The 13,914-nt window shown below is 38.5% G+C and overlaps 1 protein-coding gene across 2 annotated transcripts in view; it reads right to left on the bottom strand.

Moving 5' to 3' along the window:
* The window catches only part of LOC145692619 (uncharacterized), a 67,602-nt gene that overhangs the window by 37,875 nt on the left and 15,813 nt on the right, over positions 1 to 13,914 (bottom strand). The window lies entirely within an intron of this gene.

Below are 13,914 nucleotides of genomic sequence, written 5' to 3'. Positions count from 1 at the left end.
TACAAGCTAGGAAAACATAAGCTGTTAATGAAACGAAAAAGCAGTATACTTCGGCAAAAATCGAATCGTCTGTTAATAAGCGTAAACAAGCTTGGAATGAAATTAAAACTATAGTTAAGAGTAATCGGTAGGGATGCGCTCGAGTCGAGCCATGTCTCGAATCTCGACTCGAATTCGAGTCGAGACACACTTTGTAAAATTCGAGACGAGTCGAGACAAACGCATTTCTCGATTCGAATTTTCGAGTCGAGACAGCTGGTAAAAATCTCGACTCGACTCGAATGTCTCGAAAATTTTTAATATTATTTTGAAGAAAGTGCTCGATCAGAAACACTCGGCACGAGAATTTCGGAAACTGCAGGACTTGTCAGGTGTTCGAGGAGTGCTATGGTGATTGTCTTCAGCAAGTGGCGAAACAAAGGGGAAAAGACGTCCAAATGTCGAGGGGTTGGGTGCCCCACCTCATTACAGATGTCGAACGTCGTAAGCTGGCCAGACTGGTAAAACAAAACAGGCGGCGAACTGCGTCGGAACTAAGATCAGAGTTTAATGCTGGGCAAAGTACACGTGTGTCTGAACTAGTGTTGTCAAATTTCCGGAAATTTTGAACCTGTTCTTTTTTTTTTAAAAAAAGGTTTTTTTTTCGATTTTCCGGAAAAATTGAAAAAATAAATATGTTTGTATTAGGTTAATTTTACTAGTAATGATATCTCTTTTTTTTTCAAACACGCGAAAAATTTAAGTTCAAAAATTTCAATATTGCGAATATTAAAAAATAGCACTCGAAAATAAAACTATTCCAATTATTATCTATATATTAAAATACTAGATTTACGCGTATATGTTTCTCCTCACAGAAAAGTTTATATGTTTGTCTCCAATCCTTTCAACAATGAGATCTCGAACCCACAAGTGCTAGAAACGTGCCGTTTTCATTTGTCGATTCCAAATTTTATGTAAATTGTCCAGTTCTAATTGAATATTTTTATATTAAAAACACATGACCATTAGTTCTTTATTACATATATAGGGGTACACAAGAAGTACTGTGGGGGTGCGGTGACTCAGTGGTAGGGCGTTCACTTCCGGTGCATGGGGTCCCTGGTTCGATCCCAGATCGCGCCGTGTGGACTTTGTGGTGGACAAACACCATGCTCGTGGGTTTTCTCGGGGTTCTCCCGTTTCCTTCCACTTTCTTCATTCCACCATTTCATTTATTTCTCATCATCACCGTCTCCTTTAGCCTAACCGCCATAATCGTGGGACCTAAAACTAAAGATTTCATTTCACTAGAAGTACTGAAATTTCTGAAAAAGTAAAACATCATACCCTACGAGTTACATATTCCAACATCACATAGTTGTATATAGGAGTTGTATATCTGTCAAACGTTTGTTTCATGGCCAAATGATAATGAAAACGAAGGATAACCATTTCTCCAGTCTAAGATTAATCTTCATTGTTTGGAGAGGGTTTTTTTTTTCAATAAATGCGGTTTATCACTGACATAATTAATTGTGTGTGTACTTTATTTACTTATTAAATAATGCATGCAAATGCATGCATACACGATATGGGCATTCAGTAAATGGATACTTGAATATTTGAATTCAATTATCTATACAAGCCGGCTACGAGTCTTTTGTCCAAACTACTCTTTGGGATGAGCTTCTTACCAGATGTGTAGCCTACCGAAGGACCACACATATGTTATCGAAACTATTGTGCTATTGTTTTTTTTTATGCTTTGGCAGAAAGTTCTGTAGATATCGAAGCCCGCCAGTGAAGCCATATCTAGCATCTTGGTGCTAGATCTAGCATAATTCATTCCCATTTAGCATATAACATCTTGACTTTAGCATCTTGGCAAAATCTCATTCTTTCCTCTGGAGAACAGAAAAAGAACGAAAATTTAGATGGCTCACTGACCGTTGGGAATTATCCCTTAGTTAAAGCGATGGTTGGAGTAATAAAACCAGTTAGTATTTCCGCTGTTGTATTGTTGAATTCACAGAAATGTTCAAAAATAAGCAAAACGTGACTCTGTACAAGATGTTTACTTACCCATAGTTTTATTATTGTCAACTGAACCCTGAGTGTCTGGAATGTTTCAGTCCCTTCTCACTTTACAACTTGAGAGGGGAGGGGGGTATGACCGCTAAAAGAAATGCTTCAGTGCTGCGTCGGAAGCGGCATGTTTTGTATATATTTCTTAAAATGTTATCCATTCTTAAAGTATAAATTCCCCCTTCCTCCCCTGATTCTCTTTCCAATACAGAGAACCGACTCTTTAAATGAAGAAAGAACCCTGAACCCTCCCGAGAATGCAAAAATGAATGACACGTACAAATAACAAATCTGTGGATGCGTACAAATCTGATTTACCCATAAAATTTAAATTTTATAACAATATTCTCAGTGAATACTAACCAGAGAAGAACTATTTTTTTAATTCGATCGCTAAAGGAGTTTTTTTTTTTTCACCAGGTCTCGGTAATCGTCTGGCACGAAAACTGAAGTTTCTACAAGTGTTTCCCCAGCAATTTTTTTTTAGAAAGGGGTCCTCCAGGAGCTTTATTTAGGGTGTATAGGAAAGGGGGAAAGAGTACGCAAATTTCAATTAAACTCATATATTTTTGTAAAAAATAGTTACATCGGAAAACTTTTACATGGAACACAAAACTTGAACTCTGCTTTACTAAATGTGAACTCAACTTTTATATACCTCTGCCCTTGGAGAAACTATAATACATAAAATGAAAACATTCAAATTCGTACTCTTGCCCCTATATGTGGGGCAAGAGTACGAAATCAAAGAGGCAAGAGTACGCACCCAAAAAGTATTAATAATTATCACAGATGAAGGTGCCTACTCCTTCATATGATGTGCATTGTTCATGTCACCATTCATGGCATCTTGCGCACTTGATCCAGTCTTCTATTGGTGGATCACTGTAGATGATATTGCATTATGAACATTCGTACACTACTTCCTCACTGACCTGAGGAGTTACCTTCGGTTGTAGCTTTCTTAGTGCAAGTTGATATTTGCCTTTGCTCTTTGGAGGGCGCCGTTTCAGAAGTAGGTTCTGCTTGAAACGAGAGGATGTCAGAATCTCTGATTGACCTCGAAAAGGTCAAGATTTTTGGTTGTGGGTTTGGTGGCAGTCGGAGGAGGACTGACAACCACCAAAGGAGTGCATGATGTGGACGGTCTACATGGGCCCCTGCTTACCTCCAGTGAAGATCCAGTTTTACTGGTTGGAGGTTTCCAGTGAATCATCCGATGAACGATTTTGGGCTATATTCAGGTCTGATACTTGATTTGTTGCTTCAGGAATGCTTCCATTCTCAGAACTGGCTTCTACATTTAAGTCTACCACATCCACAATAGAGGGAAGAAAATCTTCTTCAGTGAACACATCTGGATTCAGTGGGACAACTTCAGATTCTTGAAGGCTGGATACCAATGGTTGCAGCTTTGTAGTAAGCCTCAGTAAACAAACTCGTAACTTGGAATTAGGCGGGATGGATGATTCCTCATCCATTTATTACACACTGTTGAATACCAGGATTTCAGCAGGCAAAAACAGGAGCGATCTAATGGTTTAAAATTATTGCTGGTATGGGGTGGTAAACTCAACATCACTATCCCATTTTGCCTGCAGAAATCAATCGCCTCGATTGAAATGAGAGAGGTCTGATTGTCAACAAGTAACAATACCGTTTTCGTAACCGAATTTGATCGCACATATTGGTGTAAATAATATAACCACTCTACGAAAAGTTGTGAGTTGATAAACCAGAATCAGATATCATTCCCACAGAACCCGGCGGCGAGCCATCGAATAATTCTTGTTTCATTCGTTTCCTGGAAAACATCTGGGGAATAAAGGAACGAAATGCAGTCACCAGGAAACAGCTGTTAACTCCAAAATCACTAGATACAGTTTCATTCACAACTGATTTTTAGTCGACTTTTGGAACTTTATGAGGAACCGTATTTATGCCAGTTTCTTACATGTAGATATCCCGTAGAGAAAAGTAGTTTTCTCTTACAAGATCTTTTAGACAATTAAAAAAGCGTTCAACTCGTGGCTTGCTAAAACCACGAGCTCTCCCCAGACCAGTCTTTGAAGACTGTCGCAAAACAATAGTCATATGTCTACGACGGAAAGACTCTGTTCAATCTCTTCCTGCCATTCGATTCGCATAACTAAAGGATATGGGGCAACTAGTTACGTCCAGCAAAATTGTATGCCATTCTTCTTAGATCTTTTAAAGTTAAGTCATAGAAGAATTGATCCAGTAATGTGATATATTCCACTAATTCGTTCTCCATTTCTTTGGTAAATAGGTCTACTGGCTTTATTGAGCCTAAAGACGTTGCAAATTCTCATTTAAAAAAAGAAAAGAAAAATCCTTAATTCTCCTTATATCAGTAATGGGAATGCATAGGATACAAAAAAATCAGATATTATTTAGACCCTTTATAAATATATTTCCAAATTTGGCTTATTCCATCAGTTACAGAATGCTTGTCACCTACGAGGGTAACTTGAAAACTTCTCGACCTATCTTTGATGAAGGTCAAATGTTAGGTTAGGTTAGCTTCATATATCTTTATAGGATCCCATACCAATCATTGGACTGATACCGCCTTATGCAGAGTCATTTTAACGTATGATTACTAAAGGACTGACTACTACAGGAAACATATGGTAGTCGAACTTTTTAGTATGGTAATAATCACGCATCAGAACGACTCTGCATAAGGCCATTGAAATTTATTACTGAAAACTACTGACATTTAAGATAAAAAAAGGACAAATCGTAGCATTTCTGAAACCTGAATAAAATAAGCAAGCGTAATGTTATTCAATAACTGCGGATTTAACTATCTCACACGTTTATCTGTTTCGAAAACTCAAACACAACCTTAGATATTTTATGTAAGGAGTGGTATTTAGAATAACAATTTATGCCTCGTACATAAGAAAATATCAGGATTCTTCAGAATTCTTAACGTTAGAGGCTACATATGAGAACCAGTATTCATAAAGTTTGCCGTCACTCTCTATTACAACAGAATCTACATTCTTTTTTGATTGTTAGATCTAAATCAAATTGGATTCTTTTTTCATAGAACTGAAAGGGGCTAGAGTACGCACGCGTACCCTTGCCCCATAGGTATCTGCGTACCCTTGCCCCCTCACTACACAATTGACTTTCCCGTGATGTTGTACAGCCAACTGTTGGAAGAAAGTCAATTTACTCCATCCTGTCAAACAATGGATATGTTAGAAACTAATGGTTTATAGTACTTTGAAATCGTTAAAAAATTGTGTAAGTTATTCATTAACTACTTATGTCCCAATATTATATCAAACTATTAGAAAAACATAAATAATTACCTAGATAGCTTGTAGTTTGCCGCAGCACACTCAAACTTGTTTAGGTTGTAGACGCCATTAACATCAAACTCCACGTGACGCATTATTGCCATACGCAAATATATTCACCTGATTTTATGGAATTGTATCCTTACCCCCCACGTACTCTTGCCCCCCTCTACTCTAATTCCTGCGTTTGTTATATACATATATAGATATAAATATAGATATACTGTGTATATATATAAAGATAAGTAGGAGCGGGTCTTTAAAATTAGTTCGGAAAGATAATATGAAAATTTGGCATAATTTGCAAGAATCTATCTAGTCTAATATAAATAAAATAAATAGTTTGTTTGTGTTTGTCTGTATGCAGCCTGGGGACCAGACGAGTGGACCGAGAGTTACCAAATTTTAGTCAGGGGTACCCTGGCCCAGGCCCCAGATCAAGACGAATCTTTTTTTTTTTTCAAAATTCGAACCAGGAGGTCTCAGGGTGCGCTTACAGGGACATGTAAAAGTGGTAGAAAATGGCCGATATTACTGTCGAATTCAGTTTTCGCGGTCGCTGAAATCAATGGTGAAACTCTGATCACATTAACTTACAAATTCACCCTATTCGGGCCGGTGGTCACCGGGCGGGGGGGGGGGGAGAATTCGGATACCGAGACATGTAAAAGTAATCCAAAATGACCGATATTAGTGTCAAATCCATAGTTTTCACGGTCACTAATATCGATGGTGACACATCCATTTGCGATGATTTGCAAATTAAGCTATAATTGTATGCGGGCCGGGGGAAAATCTTTAAGTTTTGCGTCCCACGGTTATGCCGGTTAGGCTAAAGGAGACGGTGATGACGAGAGATGAGTGAAAGGGTGGAATGAAGAAAGTGGGAGGAAACGGGAGAACCCCGAGAAAACCCACGCACACGGTGTTTGTACACCACAAAGTTCACTTGGCAGGGGCTGGGATCGAACCCGGGACCCCAAGCACCAGAGGTGAACGCTCTACCACTGAGCCACCGCGGCCTTCAATGAGGTTGGAAGCTGGTCAGTCATGGCGGGAGGTGGCATATGCCATAGGAGTGGCACAGAGTATGATTTCCCGATTGTGGAATCGATTTCAAACAACTGGAAGTGCTCAAAGAAGACAAGGACAGGGCCGTCCACTAGCAACCAAAGCCAGAGACGATCGTTATCTCTTGTTAACAGCCCGTCGAAACCGGCGTCAGAATACAACTCTGCTGCCGCGAGCCTTCCGAACAACAACAGGTCGCACAGTATCTACTCAAACGGTCCGCAATCGCCTTCGAGAAGATGGTCTCTACGCACATAGGCCTATGGTGTGTGTCCCATTAACTGCATGACACCGTGTTGATCGAAGAGCGTAGGGAGGAACATCGTGGGTGGGGACGCAATGAATGGAGCAATGTTTTGTTCTCTGACGAGTCTCGATTCAGTGTAGAGCCTGATAATCGACGTATTTTCATCTGGAGAGAGTGTGGAACACGACACAATCCCATGTTTGTGCGAGAATCATCCCAGTATCATGGTGGTGTACTGTTGGTGTAGGCAGGAATCAGCATTCGTGGGCGTACTGAGCTCCACATCATCCGAAATGGCTCTTTGACGGCTCTCAGATATAGGGATGAGATCACAAAAACTCTTGTTCTTCCTTATGCTGGTGCCATTGGTGATTCGTTCCTTTTTATTGATGACAATACTCGTCCTCACATAGCTCGGTTAGTGGATGAGATGCTGGATGCTGAGGGTATCGCTCGGATGAAGTGGCCAGCATGCTCTCCGGATCTCGTTCCAATTGAGCATGTCTGGATAATGCTTGGCAGACGAATTGCTGCTAGGCCAGTAAATCCAACAACCATTCCGGAGCTGGAAGTCGCTCTTCTGGATGAGTGGCACAGCATCCCCCAAGAACTCATCGATAATCTGATTGAATCCATGCCACGCAGGTGCGAGGCCCTGTTGGCTATTCGAAGTGATCATATGACATATTAAGGAACAATCAGTGTTGTTGCCTTGCCTGTTTGTGAGCAGTTCGAGAGGTGCACACATAACCGTCTTATGTCATGAGCCATGTGAACAAGGTTTTCCGTGCCCCAACACCAGTATGTGCTCCATTTTTCTATTGTATTTTAAAGCATTCCTTCTTGTATGATAATATGAGTCAAACACAAGCTTATTCATACACTATCTTAAGGTCTTGTGTGATATTTCAGCTGAACCCCTAATTTTTTTGAGCATTATATACAGTATATATACAGTATATATATATATATATATATATATATATATATATATATATATATATATATATATATATAGTTGCGGATCCAGGATATGATCAAGGGAGGGGCTAAACCATAGTTTGCAGTTTTATCCAGTGTAAAGCAGGATTGAAGCCCATTTCATGCAGTGTATATTTGAGTGTGAAGGGGCCCCTTGGATCCGCCTCTGTATATATATATATACATGATCGAAACTGGCCTCGAATCCATACTCGCTGAGATGAACAGCAGATGCCGTTTAAATCCACAAATTCAGCCCAATTAGTACTCTAAGGAGGATGGTGACATGTAAAGATAATTGAAAACTATCGATATGAATGTCAAATTCATAGTTTTGGGGCTCCAGAAGTTCATTGGTGACAGTTTTGGTGCCCTTTGTGTCCAAAAATGAAACGTATTCTCCCCGTGCGAGGAACGGATATCCTGCTAGTCTGTAATAACTAACGGAAGTTTCATTTAATATATTTCTCGCTGCTCAAATTTACTCACTTGTGCGGTATATGTGTGTAAAGTAGAATTAAAACCTGTTGCTCTAAGTATTTTTCCGTTAGCGAAATACATTGTATACACACTAGGACGTTGATAATCCTAACGTCGAAAATCCGAACGCGGTCCCTAGAAGTTTTTTACATTTTGTCTTAACGCTAGCGATAAACAAACAATAGCGTGTCCATCGACGTTATGTGAAGTCAGTGTTTTTACAAAAGTTCATTTATATGTAATTGTTTGTCATGTATTTTTATTTTTATTTTTTCTTAGGCCTATAAGTTTTAAGTGTGACTTAGAGTACAAGCAAGTTCTTCAGAAACATTAAATGTAAGTAGCCTTACGTACGGTATTGTAATTACTGTATGTACTGAATAACCACTGTATCGATAGAAGAACATACCGTATAGTATATGTAAGCCTAAAAGACATTTTCTTGGTCATTTTCGAAAATCCGAACAATTTGAAAATCCGAATACCTGTGGTCCCAATTAGTTCGGATTTTCCACTTCCCGCTGTATATGTTGCAGACATGTTACAGCAAGTAAGATCACTAGCATCAGGCCAACAAATAGCTTTTAAACTACATTTTCCTGTTTTTGCCAATATTTCCGAACAAATGATTCTTTCTAATGGTTTCAAAATTTCCGGAATTTTACTTAGAACAATGAAGATATCTCTATGAAATATATGTTTGATTTAACATATTAACTAAAATGATTCTGTGATTAACAAGAATGATGATTCTGATCATACCCAAATTTTCCGGTTTTTCGCCAGCTCGGGAAAACAGTAAAAAAAAAAACTGTTTTTTACCCAAAATTTCCGTTTTTATCACAGGCCTTCACAACACTAGTCTGAACACACAGTGCACCGAACACTCCTAACGATGGCGAATGTTAACACCACGACATCCGCAACTATAACTGAAATGAACACGTGACCATCACCACTAGACCTTGGCACAATGGCAGAGCATTGCATTGTCTGATGAATCCCGATATCTTCTTTATTATGACGATGTGAGGGTGTGAATCCGTCGTGTTCAAAGGGGACAGCTCCTTGACATCTGTACTGCGGAACGGAGACAAACTGGCTGCGGCTTAATTATTATCTAGGGAACATTCAGGTGAGCATCCATGTGTCCAGTGGAGCTCGAGCAAAGCACCATGACGGCCGAGGTGTCGCACGCTGCTTGCAGACTACGTACACCCCCTTCATGACGGCCATGTTTTCCATCGGTAGTGGAATTTTTCGACAAAGTAATGCACCATGTCACAAGGCCAGGAGTGTGATGGAGTGGTTCGAGGAACACAGGAGCGAGTTCCAAGTGATGTGCTGGCCCCCAAACTCTCCGGATCTGAATCCAATCGATCACATCTGGGATGTGATTGAACGTAACGTGAGGGTGCATCACCCCCTCCCCGGAATTTACGGAAATTAGATGACCTGTGTGTGCATATGTGGTGCCAACTCTCTCCAGCGACCCACCGAGGAACATTGCGACCATGCCAAGACGCGTTGCCGTTGTTATTCGTGCCAAAAGTTGGACATACTAACAATTAGGTAGGTAGTCATAACGGTCTGGCTGATGTGTGTGTATATTTTAACTCGTATATTTTGTGTCGACTCGAATTTCGAGACGTCTCGACTCGAATTCGAGTCGAGTCGAGACAGAGACTGTCGAGTCGAGACAGTACCATATTTTCGAGTCGAGACAACATTTTCTCGAGACGAGTCGAGACAGGCTTAAATCTCGACTCGAGCGCATCCCTAGTAATCGGGACTAAGCTCACCCCCATCCATAAGATTTTGTATCTTTTCGTGAATTCTGTAGATGAGGTACACAATAATATTGACAAACCTGATGTAACGGCAGTCAATCTAATGGAAGAATCTGTAAATCTTATGCGGGATAATTTTGTATTCAGAAATATATCTCCGCAATGGTTCTCAACATTGTAAATATCCTTTAAGTTTTCAAACAGTATTGATGCTTAAGGATTATCGAGTAATGACTGTATTGTTCTGCCGCTTGCCCATTGCATTAACCAATGTGTAACACAGGGAATCTTCCCCGAAGTTTTAAAATTATCACGAGTGTTGTCTGCCAATAGAAAGAGGCCTGAAAATCGACCAATTTCTCTGGTAGCAGTTTTCTCAAAAACTCTTGAAGCTGTGATGCATATACAGTTAAGTTATTATCTTGTTAATCATAACGTAATTAGTGATTCACAGTTTGGTTTTGTAAAGAGTAGATCGTTAGTAAAGAAGGTTAGTAGAAGCTTTGAAAACAAGGATTTTGTTCTGTCAACATTTTGTGATTCAAGCAAAGCCTTTGATTGTGTTGAACAAACAATTTTCGTTAGAAAGGATAGCGTACTACGGTATCAAGAGTTTAAGTTTCAGATTATTCAAGTCTAACTTAGAAAACCATAAACAAATTTTCTTTGTAAATAACAACAAATCTGGTATTGCATCAGTTAGGTACAGAGAACTCGAAGGCTTAGTGCTTGGGCCACTTTTATTTTTACTAATGATAAATGATCTACCTTACATATGCTGATGATAACACCTTCCTAAATACTTGTCCTGATCTTAGTACATTTAATGCTATAACTGAAAATACATGGGATCAGATTGTGATTTGGTTTAAGGCTAACGGCTTTTTACTTAATGAGGATAAAACTCAACATATGACATTTAGTCCAAGAGGAAAACCTGTTGAGAATAACTCAAGATGTGTAAAGCTTTTAGATATTTACACTGACAACAGGTTATCGTGAGAACAGCATATTAATTGTGTTTCTGGGAGACTCTCAAGAGTAATAGCTATTAAAACAAGTAAAAAAAAAAAAAATATGATCCTGATAACTATGACAAATCAGATTATTTTGCTTATTTTCCGAGTATAATTTTGTATGAAATAAAATCTTGGCGCAACAGTTGTCATGTAAATAACATTCTTCTAAAATAGAAAAAGGCCATCAGAATTATTTGAAACGCAAATAAGCTCATTGCACATCTTTGTTTATCAGTCTTAAAACTATGACAATAATTAATATACACATTTACACAGTACACATATATATATAAGTAATCACCAAAATTTACAACTCAGACAAGACATCCATTCGGATAATACTAAAAACAATAAACTCATAAATGTTCCGTATCACCGACTGTCTAAATCCTTATATAGTTATGAGACACTTTTAATAAAAGTGTACAACATGTTAACTTCAACACTAAAAAGTGAACATACAGATAGTTTTAAAAGTAAGCTATATAACTGGTTACTTGCAACGATCTTTTATTCTTTACAGGAGTATTTTAATTGAAATGTAACGTATTTTCTAATCCCGTGTTGAGCTACTATTTAAAATGCATACTGTTATTGTCATTTTTTTGTAATGTCATTTCATTATTAATTTAATAATAGATTATTATTCATTTATATTTAAGTATGAATATTTTAGATTAACTTGTGTCGAGAATTTAGGATTAACTTTTGAGAATTTATAAAATTGTGAAGTATATTTACTAGGTTTTGACCACATATACTTGATCTGTTCTACACCATGCTCAATACTGTTCACACATCCCAATTTTCAAATAATTTTCGAACTATTATATATAAAACAATTCTTCTCAGAGAATAAACATCTCATCCAGTTCTTTGCCAGGTGGTAAAGTGCCAAGGACCGACGAGACGTTACCACGTTGGATAGAAACGGATATTCGCTGTATTAAATAAGATGTGGAGCGAACTTCGCCGGAAACACAAGAAATGCGTCTTCCTACCTCCCTAATGAACTCAAGACTTTTTGCACCCCAAGCACCACTTGTTTCAATAGCGATTGGAGTGAAAACAAACTTTTCGAGAAGGTTGTTGTATTTTCTTTGCTTATCAGCTTCTCTGCGATTAGCAACAGCTCCAGCGTTCATTACTGACAGAGGGAGACTTGAATGAGCGTATGTATCAGCGCATGTGAAGCCCCACAATAAACATTTACCTCTCATCCATGGAACCAGTGTCATCCCATCCGGTCGCTTTCCATCCGAACGACAGCAACCAGAAGGTTCCCGTATTGAAGGAAATCCAGCTGTGTTGAGGGCTCTTAGTATTATATCATTTACAGAGGAATGTCGGGCTAATCTACCAGCGCTCTTCATGCATGAAAGGCCATGCAGGCCACGTTGGTTAACCTCATCCCCACAAGCTGGACAGCGATGAGGCTCACAAACTGCTAAGCCTAAACGTAAGGCTGCAGCAATTCGAAAGCTTTCATTTGACAAACGAAGGCCTAAAGGCGGAGAAGGTATCGCCATCAACCATGCACCCGCTTCGGGAGACGAGGCAGCAAGAAGCCTGGCTTTATCTTCCGGAACAACAACAGATTGTAACAAATGATTATGTAATTGACATGCAATTGGTGTATACCAGGATGACTGATAACACGTTTTGTTAATCTCCGGAAGGCTTGTATCTGCTAAGTTTGCCCACTTATTAGAGCCTTCTTGAACTGAACCATCTGGGTCCAAACAATAACCCTGTGGAAGGAGAGCTTCGATTAAACGCAGAGATCCGTGGTATGACGCTAAGAATGTAGGAATCGCCATATCCACAGCTCGTCGAATACCAAGACCACCCAAACCAACAGGTAATCATGCTTGTGTCCAAGAGTATGAATATTATATCCCATTTTGACGTTGTCTATTGTTATGTATAGATTAACGACAATGAAATTCTTTATTGTTATTATTATAATTTGTTTAATTTATAAAAACTGTAAAACAAGTGTAAGTGCTACGTTTATTGTTATAATGTATTCCATATTCTCCATTACCAGTGTAACTAACAGTAATATATTTTTCTTTATTATTTCATAATTATCTAAATAAAGAAATGTGTGTCTACTTATAAATGCGGAACACACTTCTGGCTTAAATAACCATTTTTCATTAGATTCTATGTTTAAAGCATCACCAAAATCATTCTCATGAAGTGTAAAATGACCTAGAGCTTTCCTGTTTCCAAAGATCCGATATTGAAGCATGGATTTCTATGAATATATGAAGCTTATATATATGTTCCATGAAATTAAATCATTGAGTTTAAACTCTTGAGACTGATGAAACTAACTCGTGACGCGATTATGCCTGTTAGGCTAAGGGAGACGATGATTAAAGCAAATGAATGATGGTGGCAGAGGACCCCGCGAAAACTCTCAGACACTATGTTGCCCAAAACAAACATACTTGGTCAAGGGATGGAACCAGGGACCCTCTGCACCAGAGGTAAGTGATCTACCGGTATGTCTTCGTGCCCCACCTAGACATGTTCAAATAAGCAGTGTAGTAGTGGAATAAACATTGATAAATGGCCCTGGGAATGCCTGAAATACTTTGCTGAATAAATTTCAAGTAATGTAATGCAAAGTAAAATCAATTTTCTAAAAGTTAATTTTTTTGAAAATATGAAATTTTGTGTATTATATTACTTTTATACCCAAAATATGAATTGAATTTGAAAAATATCCTTCTTATTCACTCTAGAAAGCATCAGCAGCAGCAGCATAGAAATTGAACCTGAAGACATTTTATGAGAAATGTGTTTGGATTGTAGAGAAAAAAAGTATATAGAAATACACAAATCTATTGAAATAGAGTGAAACATCCATTAATTGACACCTCTATAATACGGAAATTTTTTTCTTCCTTCAA

The sequence above is a fragment of the Thermobia domestica genome, chromosome 8, assembly GCF_964235325.1.
Source record: "Thermobia domestica chromosome 8, izTheDome1.hap1.1, whole genome shotgun sequence".
Taxonomy (NCBI): Eukaryota; Metazoa; Arthropoda; class Insecta; order Zygentoma; family Lepismatidae; genus Thermobia; species Thermobia domestica.
The sequence above is the reverse complement of the archived record's forward strand: the minus strand, read 5'-3'. Positions and strand labels throughout refer to the sequence as shown.